Raw genomic sequence first — 14,220 nt, forward strand, 5'->3', positions numbered from 1 at the left:
CCGCAGATCGTTCCTCCGTGTCTTATATGCAGCAACAGCAAAGCATTTATTTGCTCGCGCAGTTTAATTTGCATCTTAAATATATTATTTCTACGGTGCACTTATTCAATTAACTAAATACGCCGCGATAACGGTTGAACCTTAAAGCAGAAGTATCAACGTAGTGTTCCGCACAGTAATCGATGAATGCTCAACTTTAAATGTATTTCTTAATAATCTAAGAAATTGATATCAAATAACGATGTAAATTAAATTTATATTTATTGCCTTTTAAGAAATTAAAATCTTGAATGTTGTATAATTATGGGAGAATAAAAATTGAACAGAATACATTAAGATGTAATAAACCACAGATGCAATTTTCATAAACTTATAAAAAATTTGTGTTATATATTTATATTAATATGTGGATATTTTATTAATTATTTTTAAACATTTTCTTTGTTCAAACAACAGAGAAAGGTATTGGAAAGTGTTTATAGCTATCAGTGTTTATAGCTGAATCCTCACATTATTCCTCGATAGACTGGGAATGGATGTTTAAATCGAAATGTACGAATAGCACGCGACTGCTTACAATTTGATGATTCTAGATATTATAGCTGCTTTTCATTCAGGTAATCGTACTTATCCATTCACATGCATTGATAAAATCCCGGTAAGTTCGTGATCGAGCGAAACATAAGATTAAAGGAACAGACTAGCTAGGTAGAAATATTGGTTCCTCCTCGGCGCAGATCGTTACGAAAAATAGGTCACTACGAGATAGCATATTTTACGTGACGGACGTTAACATATAACGATTTATCCAACTCTTGCGTGCCGCCGCGCGCGTGTGCGCGCGAGCCGCAAGGCCGCGGATTTGTAGCGCGATCATTTAGACAGTAGATCGATACGTGAGTGTTGTTGCATTTGTACTTTGTACGAAGCTGCATATACGGTTCATAGGTCATAGATAGACATACTGGTTTGAGGTAAATGCATACGATGAAAGAGAAAGTTATGCCGTAGCTTTAGTTTAACGATCGAAATGCAATCGCCGAATATATTTGTCTTAACATTATTACGAGGATTTGCAAAAAATTTTACTTTAATTTATCATAAAAGTTAAGAAATAATTATTTTTGAATTTTATGATTGACTTGCTACAACAAAGTGTAATGCTTTACATAGAGCAGTTAAATGCATCTTAAAATAATCATCTTCAAAATTAGCGGATTTAAAAATTAAATACCAAATATTGCAAAATGACATTTGTAATGTGAAGATGTATGTTTACAATATAGAAACGATTGGGCGAATGAATAAAACAGGATTTCAAAGATGCTGAATAGAAAGAAAGAAAACCAGAGAGAGTCTCGAATCTGTGAAGCGTAGATACAGCCATGGAAGCGAAAGAAGCTGCGCGAACGAACATGTCCAAACCTGCACGGATAACATATAACGTGTATAACGATGACAAGGAGAACCGAACCTAATATATATCATTAAAGTGGGTCAATCATATCGGGAGCTTCTCCAAAGCGATGAAAGTATAGTGCAATACTTGGTGCGCGTGACAGCATAATTAATAATTAGTAATTTTAATATATGCGTTTTATATTTTTATATATTGTTTTTATCCATGTAAAAATGTAATACAACAAACAGTACAATTTTAATTAGCAAGTGTTGATATAAATGGAAATGTTATTATTGTTGTTTATAATTCAAAATCTTCATACGAAATAATAAGAATATCGTAATGATATGTTAATCACTCACACTTTTTCTTCCCCCCCCCTTTTTCTCTCTCTCTCTCTCTCTCTTAAGCACGCGATATATTTATCACGCAAAAATTTGTGATCAGAAGCCTTTCGAGCAACGCTTCCCGCTGTAATATTACACAACGACATAAACGATGCTTCTATTTATTCCCGCGAAGTTATATTTTCTGCCCGATCTTTCGTAGCGTGATAACATAATGACGCCTATCATAAGCTACAATCACTTGATTGCATTTAATATTTTCGATTTAAGAGGCGGATGATCTGGTTACTGGGAAACTTCTCTCGCTCATTTCTCGGAGTCGCGGAATGACTCAGCAATCGTGCTCGAGTTTACCTACGGACCCTCTCGTTACACTGTTGCCGCTAGTCAATTGTGTAAAACTAAGGATTTTACATTTTTCAATTAAATTGATCGATATTGCGATATATAATGATAACATATAAGAAAAATAATAAATTGAAATGATAATATAAAACAAAATAATAATTATCATTAATTTTGATGTCATTAAATTAGTAATGTAAGCTCTTACTTTATTCACATACGATTTATATTGAATTCAGCTAACTTATTTATTATGATTAATTCATCTGTGCCGATACTAATCAATTCAGTCAACTACAACATTGCGAATGAACAAAATTATTTAAATTTTGATGCAATTTCGTATAAAAACAGATATCAAAATAATCAATTTAAATGACATTTTGCTTAAAATATATTAATTATGCAGAAATAGAAGAAATATTGCGAAATGAAGAATTTCCGCAAAATTGATCGACGCAATGGTAAATTTATTGAAAAAAACAAATCTGTAAAGTGTCTCCGCCGTTAGAGGATCATAATTTTTTCCTCTCAAAATTTCCTTACAGCGCGTTCTTAAGCGGAACGTGAGCCTGCGCACGTTCGCGACAAACTTTACGGTCGCGTGAAAATAATGATATGGGTATGCTAATTCGCCACGCGAGTCGGTATCGTCACGCGTCACTGACCGTTCGTTGTACGAAACGGTTCGTACCTGTCGGCCCGGAGATTAGAAAGGCGACGATCCCCGTGTTGATATGCCGAGTGTGAGAATCATGCGCCGGTTACCCACGTCATCCGCGCGACACCAATTTAAAAATGAAAATAAAAACGAAAAAGATCCGCTCGCTTTTGTATGCAAGGCAACGCAATCTGTCTTTTGCGACATCTGGTTCGGCCTTCGACGCAACATTATTAATCGAGAAATCACGAGCGACTCGGCCGTTATAAAATGTCTCTAATGGCCTCGATCACAAAAGTCGAAGGCAAGTTCCGCGAAAGTAATCCCCGGTACTCGGATTGAAACGCAACAAACGCGATACGTTTGCGGCAGTGCAATGCCGAGAGGTGAATCAGGTGAATGATAATTGTGCTTTGGTATCGTCTAGGCATCTTATGCAAAGACCGATCGCCTGGCATATATGCATAGATTATACGGTGTGCTTCCCCCTTTATGAATAACAGATATAAAAAGAGACCTTGCGATCGCATTATAACGATACGCATAAGTAGTCTTGCAAGATAGCACGATTGCGCGATCCAAATAATCCCCTCGCAATTTGTTTAACGAAATCAAAAATATTTCCAAAGTGATAAAAAAATAAGAAAAATGTGGAAGTGTTACATATAATGCGTGACTTTTCGATTTTTCTTGCTGATTTTCCCTGAAAATAATCGTACGTACGAAAGATCCTAAAAAAGTTATAATTTATTTGCTTAAAATACGCATTATTAGTCCGCTATTTATATCTGCTATGTTATAAATAGTGTAATATATGGCTTACGCAATATTTTGCAATAATATCGACCGTAAATTGCGGTCGTGAAATGTCCGCATATCCGCGGAATGACTGAGAGTACGGTTGCATGAATGAGAATAGGATTTGCATAAGAGTAGCGCGCGAAGATCAGGAAAGGAAGCGCCGTGTAACGGGATTGAGGTCTTGCGCAAGATCCCAAAAGACGTGCGATCGTGACTAAATGATCGGAAGTTGGTCCAAACACGCGGTGTATCACTGGCGCGCCAAAGGAATTCGCTCGCAGTGATTCAGAGCACGAGCGGCGTTCTCGGCATACAAAATGCCAAATAGTCCCGATCAAATTTGCGCACACCTTGCGCTATGTTGCACTATGCGATTACTTAAGCGGACCGCGTAATTGTTCGGATCGCTGGAAACACTCCGAACTGATGACGCAGGTGTAAATCCGCGGAAACGTTACAGGCAATAAATTTTGGTGTTGAACTTGTCGTTCGTATTTGCCGCGGGAAACACTGCGATACGTAATCGACTTTACACTCCGTTAAATAAACTGAAAGATTACTGGAGAAGAATACTCAGTATCTCGCAAAATAGTATACGTCAGCGTGAGCGTGAATGAGTTTAAGTGTTTAAAGGCGGGGGAAACCCGTATCTTTGTTGTGTAATATACAAACTTATTCAATCGGAATAAATATTGAACAAGTACAAGCAATAATAATTCTGTTAAAATTTTTATTTTTGAAGTATGCAAATAAGTAAAAATATTCTATATATTATGATTAAATTAGATATTGGATATTCGATCATTTTTATAAAAGCAGCACAATCAATATAGTGAAAAAAGTAAAAAAAAAAAAAAAAAAAAAAAAAAAAGATTTGAAGAATAAAGCGTAGGTGTCGGGACGCAAAGGATATGATAAATCAATACAAAATAGCACTACAAAACTGTTTCCGTCCTCTTTAGTGAATTATACCTTTGCAATAAAAAATGTTTACATTGTTTCAGTGTCTGAAATTAATTTTGATACACATGAATATCGGAACGAGCGATAAATAAAAAAAATTGGCCATAAAAAACGTAATGTACGATTTGATAATCTCATTGCTGCTAAATAGCAATCTGGAAGAGTGCGAGATATTCCTAAAATTTATCAAGCTGTTATTAGGAAAGCTGCGTCCTCAAAGCTACGACCGCGCGTGGAATGGGGTCAGAATGTGTTTCTTCCGCAAGCAGGTTCGTCGATTCCGCAAGACCTTCGGTTTACGCGTCCTTTACGAAGACATTGCTCCGAGATGAATGGAGCATTCCTGGAATCGAGTCGCGATGATTCAACGGAACGGTCTCGGCGATCCTATGCGTGCTCAATTCTCTTACTATGCCCTCGAAGAAGCATCGCGCGTATGACGAAGCAACTGGGCGCCTTGCAAAAATTACGCCTACTCAATATACAATCCGGAAATGCCACAGCTTCCTAACCGAATATGTAACACTTGCTTTCCATACCAACTTGATGGATTCAGAATTTTTTCAATGTGCTCTTTATTTCATGTTAAGTTTAGAAAAAGCTTTGAATTTTATTATTAAAATTAATAATTATACATAACAAATAAGTAGAGTGTTAAAACGTATCTTATATCGTTTGATGGGCCTAGAAGTTCACTGCGATGCATTGAAATCTTATATTTTAAAGAAAGAAATAGTTCCTTTTTCTGTTTAAAGTATAAAATTTTAATGCATATCAGTAAAGAAATATATATGCTAAAGTTCTAACCTACTAAATATTATAATATAACAATTTAAAGCATAAAAATGTACTTTAATGTTAAAATGTACATTTCTCTCTAGAGAAAATTTGATCGAGAGAAATAATAACACCTAAAAGAAAAGAAATGTGAACGAGAGTAAAGAATGAAACGATCTAGTGAGAGATCGCATCAGCGCTCACGTCAACGAACGCGGACGTATTGCATGACTATCGATGATATGCAAGCTTCTTAGTTCTGTTTGCGTTTTGTATCGAAATGGATAGCTAACAGACGGCCATGTAAAATGATCTGCAACGATAACAAACTGTATAAAGTATAACTGTATAAAGTATCGATAACATAATTGAAGATTAAATAATAGCGACTAAGATTATAATTTAAATTTCCTTCATTAATGAAGTAGAAGTACAAAGCATAAATATATACTCGTCTATAAAATTGGCAGATGTTACTTCACATTTCTATTTTACAAATACGATATGGAAATTGAAACGCGACACAGATATCTACGTCGCAATCTTAAGTCAATCGATACGGCCACTTTGAATGAAAGTGTGAATGAAGCCGAAAGCACGTGTTGTTGACGACGGCACAAGCCCACAGTGGGCCCGTCAGAAATCTTATCGGTAGATATGAGTGCTCGAAAGAAAGGGAACGGAAACCGAGAGTGGAGAATGAAGCGGATCTGCCGGTGGGAGGGTGCATCTCAAGCAAAAGCGCGTAGCATGATAGTAGCTGAGACGCGAGCTGCACAGGTGCACCCTGAGAGAGTAACGCGATATCGTGCGATCTTCCGACCCCAAGCAGATACCCGCCGTCCCGACCCTGAAGGGCACCGGCTCAGCAATGAATCATCCGGAGGAAATGATCTGTACATACCAGCACTTTGTGAGCTACAAGTGCATACTTGGACGTACACCGGCTGCGCCGACCACGTGCCATCGTGTGATCGCAATGTAATATCCATAGGGTGTCCTATGTACGACTTTTATCAATTTTTTTTATCTCTAAAATACGTACGTAAAAATCTTATTCGGAGCGCCATTGACGAACGTACATTCGTCGCGCATTTTATTATATAATATAATTTTCTGTTTGTGTTATTATTTAATATCGAGAACGAAATAAAATGTTTTAAATTTTACTTTCCGTAAATTACACGTGTAGAAGAAAAATAGGTGCGGTCGCATAAACGTAAAGCAGCCTTTTGTCTAGACAAAATAATTGTCTTTCGTACTTCGTTAGCGAAGATAAATTTTAATGTTGAAGATATTCGAGACACATTGTAAGTTAGAATGCCAAGACAGATGGTCCGAGAAGAACGAAGTTCACTTCTCGGTATGCGACGTCAGGAAAGTACAAATGATACACATCTTGTGCCGACTGCTCGCACTGGTATCCTAAACCAAGCACAACTGGCTTCTGCTCGAAAGAAATCTATGGCGATTACGAAGAAATCATTGTTACAGGTGCAATACATCTACGATGTTGATCATATGCGATAGAGTCCATTGCAATGTCCACCTGGCCTTGCACGCGTGAGAAAGATTAACGTGACGAAAAGCAATGTAATCGATATCTTGCGTACTGCAAGTAAGAAGCGAGATAACACAATCGTCATCAAATTTTTTTTTTTTTTAATACCTTTCCAATTATCTTTCCGTTTGTTTTGCGCTGTTCGATTAATATAAATAAGTTTATTGCGTCAAATTAAAATTTTCTTCAATACAAAATTACTGTATTCATAATAATAGGAAGAAGATAAAAGTATGTCACATTATAAATTACGTATATTTTCTAATAATACAGATACATCTGTGGGTATTCTTTTCGAAAGGTGACATGAAAATTGCATTGAAGGAAGCTGACCTTTGCTACGGCATCAATAAATGTAAATACATTGCGCAGCACAACAATCAAATGCGATGCATCTCGAAGACTCCAGTCTGCCAACTGAACATGATTCAAAGCGTATTATTAAGAAACAATACCCGCATACTTGAAGGATGACTAGTTTTTTTCTTCCGCCAAGCAACTATTACAGCAGCGGTAAATCTGACTTACGGACTAACGAAGTAACCGCAGGATAAATACACGAGGGATATTCCAAGAGAATATCCTGCTCCGACATAACGTAATCGTTGCATAAAGCTTTAAAATATCTCGGACTTTGCATCTCTCGTCTGTTTATACCTGCCAGACGAAAGACGTCAAAATTTCACGCAACTCGAGAAAACGCGACGCAGACACGTTATAAAAAAAATCGATTGTGAAACCTTAACGGTAAATCATTTTTATCCTCTTTCTGTTGCAGACTGGACTTCCTTCAGCGAATTTTCCGACGAAATAAGGTGAGTCAAACGAATATATCAGCTATTAACGTTTCTCCCTCCTGATTGTTTAACGAGAACGTAAAACGTATGTAAATTGTGCGCCGTTGCACAGCTATCTTTCCAAAAACAGGATTCGTCGATTCGCGCCGACGTTAATCCTACCTATTTATATGTTCTCACGGGTCCTTATCAAAGTTTAAATTTATTCCACGCGAGATGTATTACGTCGCGATAGACGCTACGTGTAACTGATGCCAGCTGAGTTTACGATAGCTCAATATTGTGTCTTATCTGCGATATTAAATTTCCGCGGCACATTGATACATCCTGTTTCGACAATGAGTCGACAGAGTTACCGTTACATCCGTTACCGAATCACTAAGTGATGACATTCTTGCGACGAGAAATGTTATGCGATAAAGACCTACGAGTAACGTGCTCCGAGTTATTTCTTCGAGTCCGAGAAACCTGTGACGTAGTATTCGTGACGTTTGAATGGCGTGGGCGGCCATCGTTATGCCCGTAAAATTTTAATCCGCACCTACGCGAAGCAAAGGTGTTACATCTAACGAATCAATCGGTTCTTATCCATCACAATCAACATCGAATTGACATGTTTTTGCGAGGATCTTTGTGGCGTGTGACATGATCTATCACGCAACATCCGTCGCAACTGCAGTCCTGCACTGACGTCAAACTTTACGGAAAGGTCATCTACGTGATAGCATCGCGCGGTGTAATCGGTCGCAATCTGCTTTATTACTTAATAGCATTTTAATGAGTCGCGCTATTTAGCGAGGAAAAATACTGTTTTGCCGCCGAATACGAATGACGTTGAACGATTTAAATTACGTTTGATGCGTTAAACCGATTAGGAGCGTATCCAGTGACAGATACACAATCCGAGGAGCGCGCAAAACGTGCTGCGTGTGTGTATTATTACATGCCGTGACATCAAAGTCAAGCCTGGACGATTAGGGAGTACGAGCCGTGTGTTGTGTATTTAATTTTCCTCGCGAGTCGTTTGCCTTGATGCCGATGATTTCTTCGTCGATGCATCGCAAGAAACAACAGTATCGCAGATGCGAACGCGACGACGGCTAGCATGTACGCTAATCGGCCGCCTTTCATCGGCTTGCAGCGTACCGCGGATAGAAAAATGTACATACATATATCATGACAGGTTGTTGTACTTCATATATAACGCATTCAACAATATTTATAATATTATTATAAGAAAATCCCAGGTTTTTATCTCAATTGATTGCAATCAGTAATTAAAAATCTAACGATCCAAAATAGTTTTTTGTATCGTCAATTTTTTTGTATTAAATAATGAGTCACGACTTTCCACTATCAAATCTTTGAAAATGATTAGTAAAATACATTGAGAGTTAGAGTAGATCTTTCCTTATTCTTAATGAATGATGAAGTTTCTCGCGCGCAGTGAAGTGCCCTAGATTGATGAAGTACCAGATTGATCATTTGTACTTCAGGGAACCTTTATGACATAGTTCCGCCAATAGACGGATGTTGTGTATCCGGAAGTGGTCGGGCAACAGTCACACAAAATTGGTGTCCAAGATTGTTTTCTCGGAAAAAATCTCAAAACAAGGATATCGCGCAGACGACAGCGACGCCAGTATCATTTAACCCTCAGAAACCGCAACGGGTTAACGTTGCGTATCCTCCGTGTGAATAATTGAGTATTTTCAAGTCACTTGTAATCTTCTTTAACATCATCGCACACAGACTGAATGTGTCTGGTGGCTAATTAGATTGATAGCAAATGCGTAATAATTTGTTTGTAAAAGTCGTCACGACAGGATACACGTGCAACAGCTTATATGTTCATACATTTGCTTCATTTATGTTTGCATTTGTTCACTTATCCTTTGCATATTCACTTTCGTACTATTCTTGTCACTTGCGCACGGTTAAAATAAAAAGTTCACGAAGCTAAATTAAACGTTTTGCGTAAATTAAAATTACATTATAACTCGATTTACCGTTAATGAAGAGAATGTCGACGATGCGACGATCCGCCGTTAACTGTATGGCATGCGAAAGAATACTGTATCTGACTGTATGAATAAAAAGTTCTTCAAGTTCCGCTATATTAAGACTCAGCCGTTTTCCCGCGCTTTTAAAATGATTCGGAGAAAGCGTGAGTGAACTTGAATTACTCACCCAGCGCGTTACTAGTTTGTACACGATGTTACGACGCAGTAAACACATGGTTATACTTCGCAAAATTGTGTCATCGCAGTCAACCAAACTTCTTTCAACTAAATTAGTGATCATGGTGTTTATTCGTTGTATTATATTATTAAAATATGAGGAACTCACTGTATATTGATAGATAAATGTAACTACACGTCGAAGCGTAGAAGAAAGATTTTCCACAATGAACATATATAAGAACCTTATCATCAATATAATCGATTTTTTTACCGGTGAAATACTGATTAGATCTCACGCGCGCACAAAGCTGTAATTAATTTAATTTTTTATATTATATTTTCTGCTCATCGGACTCTTTGGCACTCATTAACGCAAAAATACAACTGCCTCGTGACACAATTGGAAAATCCTGGCACAAGGCTTTCTTATAATACATATTATTACCCGCGCAGAATAGCGAAGGATCTTTCCTCGTGACTTACCAACAAGACTTGGGAGAGTGTTCAATGATCGTTAGCAGGAGTTTCCACATGTGTCATTGCGCTTGCACATCTTTGAATCGGTGAATTTTATCGACTAATAACATTTAAGCATACCGTATCTGTAAGATACGCTTGTGCAATACTTTTAAATCCCCTGTAAAATATGTTTTCAGTTATTTAACATTGTTTATTCGATTTCTTTCCAATTTCGTAATCGTAATTTGCAATTTGTTACAACACATCGTGAATCCATACTAGTTTGATTAAAATATCAAGCATTTTTTTCTAAATATCCCCGATACTGTTTATTCAATCTTTTTAATTTGATGATTGTAATTTATAATTTATTATAAAATCGTGATCAGTTTGATTGAAGTGCCAAGCACTTAACAAAACAATAACTTAACTCGAATTATCGCACGATCTCATAAGACATATGTACACATGTAGTGTTCATTTTTACGCATACCATGTTGATGAGTGCCGCGGTTGAAGGTGCGGTAAGAGCAACGCTACGCTGTACGCGGGTCGGGCTTTGGTGACAGAAGAGCCGATAATTATGCAAGCCAAGCCTGCGGGATGACCTAATATACACGGTCGGCGTTAGAGCCGTCTTACAAACGTCCTCCCCCTCTTTCTCCTTGTCTTCGTACAGAGTAGTGATCACGCGCTAAAAATAATAGCAGACGGTTACGACCAGACAAGACGAAGGCGCGCGTGAATCAAAGATTGAAGGAAGTATAAGTTACGCGTTGATTCACACTGTATGGATTAAGGGTTGATTCACACTGTTTACGACTGTTATTCCGTCGCAATGGAGAGTGAATCTGTAAGGTCAATCGCATAAACTGCGTATGAATTAATTTAATTTTTTTACCGTAAACAAGAGTCGTTATGTGGATGAGAAGCCATTTAAGAAACATTTTTCTCAGAATGTTATTATAGAAAAGTGATATATTATACGAGGATTGATACTAATTGATAAAACCATTTTTAAATCCATATTTACCATTCATCATATCTACATGCAAACATCTCTTCGTAATTCAATGTCTGGCAATCGCGGATGCACTTTAAATCTAAAACATGCGCTGCTGATGATGTACTTGAAATCAACTAAAATAGCACATATGGGCATCAGTTCGTTGTCAAACCGACAGTGCAGTTTCGAGAGTCAGATTGCAATCCAAAAGTCGGATGATTTCGGCCGGAACCAGAGTAAGATAAGAGTTGATCGAGCATACAAGAACGAACTTCCGGTTTTTGCTGTAATACAAGTGACGATATTATTATACATTGATAATTTAACATGTTAAATTCTGAATTGATTTTTTTCTATATTATTAATAAACAACATAGGACTTAATTCAAATTGTTTATTTTCCTACTTTATTTTGATATTTATTTCAATTAATTTTTTAGAATTCATTTTCAAGTAAAACAACCAAACTAACTTTCTCGAAACGGATTTAAATATAAAAAATAATATTTTATGCAAGAGTTCGCGATAAAACTTTAATATTTCTTAAAAACATGGCATCTTTTTTTGAGATCATCAGATAGTTGGTACAGGAATGCAGAGAAATCAATTCAATGCCAGATATTTCACGAGAATTAGTAATCGATAGTATACACAGGATGACGGTATTTACATACAAAGATTAGCATTGATGATGACTGGCAATATACGAGATTTTAAACTGCCAGTAGAATCCTTAATTTTCTTTCTTGTCTTAACGAAATAGAGGCACGCTAATTGATGACGATTATCGCAAATAAAACTATCAATGATTGTAGTAATGGATATTTTATACATGTGATTTGCCGTTTAATTACATAATTAAATTCTCAACAGTTTTCAGAATACGATACAATCAATCATTTAGTAATCCATCTATCTTAATCTCGTACTTCTACTTTGTTTTAATACGATAATTTAAGTTTATATTATACATCTTATTGATTATTCAATGCGAATCAATTTACTATAAATTTATTTCGATTCATGAAATATTGAAACTCAGCATTTCTCAAACAAGTAATTTTTGCAAATTACTTGTAAAAGCATCTTAATCGTAAATGAAAATCTAGATAAATTTTATTCTTCTTGTCGTTTTAAAACAACAGTTTTTTTTTTTTTTTACCACGCAGTTTAATTAATACATAAAAAATATGGTAGCAAAATCTGTACTAAATTAATGGCTTAATAATAAATGTAGAAAGATTTTTAACGACTTAACTGTAAAAGAAATTTATAATTAAAACAATGTGTTAATATTTCAAAGCAGAAGTATATCATTTCGCACTCTCATATTTCACATAAGTCACGCACGTGATTCTCAATCGCTCAGCTAACGATAGATTTTGCGCGAAGACGGTATTGAGTGTACGATGATGCTACTAACATTTAACGATGTGTAAATGCGAAGCCGAGTGAAATACCCGAAATACCCGAAATATAATCGTAACGTGATTGTTCCAGTCAAACTTTGTGCTTAAAGGTCTACTCTATAATTTATTGAAGATAATAGTAAGTTTCAAACGATGAAACTACCCGTAAAATGAATAATTCAAACTATTGCGTTCCATAGTGTAAACTTCGCGATCGATATTGGGCGTTGACGTGCCGACATACGTCATTAGCGCACTTAATGACGATTGTGTTATCGGAGGGTAAATTCTGATAGCTTATTTCATGGAAATTTTGATTGTAATGACGCACACGCATAATACATGCATCCTTACTAATCAATATATGCCGGATGTCAACAAGGAGTTCCACAGATAATGTCATTATTTCGTAAGTAACAGAGTTACGCATATTTAAAGATAGTGCTTGCATCGAGCAGTGAAATCAATCAGTGTGTAAGTTTATTCTTGCTCTACATATATTCAACTCATTATTATACTGCTATTGAAAGTCTAATATTATATTATAATCTTGATTGCTAAAATTTTGCTATGTTAGTCCGCGTGAGATATTTAACCATCAATATCGCAAACTCTATGATGTTCCACCGTGTCAAATATACCTTTAAATATTATAGAAAATACAATATTGCACGGTTATTATATAATATATAAATATAAACGATTGATTGATTCGATAATCACAACAAATAACGGACTTCCCAGCGATTACGGTAACGCAAAACGTCAATAAGAGTTCATTTCTCAACGTGTCACTCGCATCCTTTTGTTTTTTTTTTTGTTTTGTTTTTTTTCATCGCGTATCGCAGCATCGTTGACGCGTGAAAGTAAAACGAACCTTGCCAATCTTCAAACTCCGGATTTTCCAACTGCGCTGCTACATAGCCACAAAATTTACAATAACGTGGCATGTGTTTTATCACGGCGTCTTTCACGTTTCGCCGCGGCACATCCGTTGGAGTTCGCGTTCAGGGCATCTTCGGAAATGGGAAAGCTCATTGCCATGATTACTGTGATAAATGACTGCTGACATCGCGTGCCGAGAAATTTTCAATTCGTCTCGCTCTCTTCAGAACGGTAAGCCACGATTTTGTTTCTGACATACACGGTGAAGTGAAAAAATGCATTAAGTAAATATTCGTTTTGTCATACCGGAATCGCTTATGAATCGATTGTAGTCAATTATATTGTTCGCGGGGCCTTTTTGTGTGGGCCCTTTTATTCGTTGAGCTTGCATTTTCTTGCGCTACCACTTAAGGACGGTATTAGTTCGTTCTTATTCCAAGATTATCTTAAGTACCATCTCAAAATACTAATATGATTTCTGATTGTTAGATAGCTTCGCAGCGACTTACCCCAAATTCATAGCATTTTAAGATCGTACTTAAGACAATCTTAAATATAAGAACGGACTATGAATACCCTAAATCCTTTGCCTAAATGATTTTCTTTCTCCACGCCTGTCAAATT

General features: G+C 36.5%; 1 protein-coding gene and 1 long non-coding RNA gene across 7 annotated transcripts in view; one reads left to right on the forward strand and one right to left on the reverse strand.

Moving 5' to 3' along the window:
• The window catches only part of LOC105672299 (uncharacterized), a 175,248-nt gene that overhangs the window by 138,360 nt on the left and 22,668 nt on the right, over positions 1–14,220 (forward strand). For 4 of the 6 annotated variants that reach the window (XM_067353329.1, XM_067353327.1, XM_067353325.1 and 1 more), the window contains one exon: positions 7,636–7,672. The gene's annotated coding sequence lies outside the window, so the exon portion shown is untranslated. Of the gene's footprint in view, positions 1–7,114; positions 7,371–7,635; positions 7,673–14,220 lie in introns of those variants that run through there. The other 2 variants (XM_067353324.1, XM_067353326.1) reach the window with 2 other exon arrangements.
• LOC136999392 (uncharacterized) lies at positions 9,516–14,186 on the reverse strand. Its single transcript, XR_010889770.1, has 4 exons — positions 13,589–14,186; positions 11,330–11,586; positions 11,070–11,147; positions 9,516–10,990 (listed from the first exon to the last, which is right to left on the reverse strand). It is a non-coding gene; the product is annotated as an uncharacterized lncRNA (long non-coding RNA).

Source organism: Linepithema humile, chromosome 4, assembly GCF_040581485.1.
Source record: "Linepithema humile isolate Giens D197 chromosome 4, Lhum_UNIL_v1.0, whole genome shotgun sequence".
NCBI lineage: Eukaryota > Metazoa > Arthropoda > Insecta > Hymenoptera > Formicidae > Linepithema > Linepithema humile.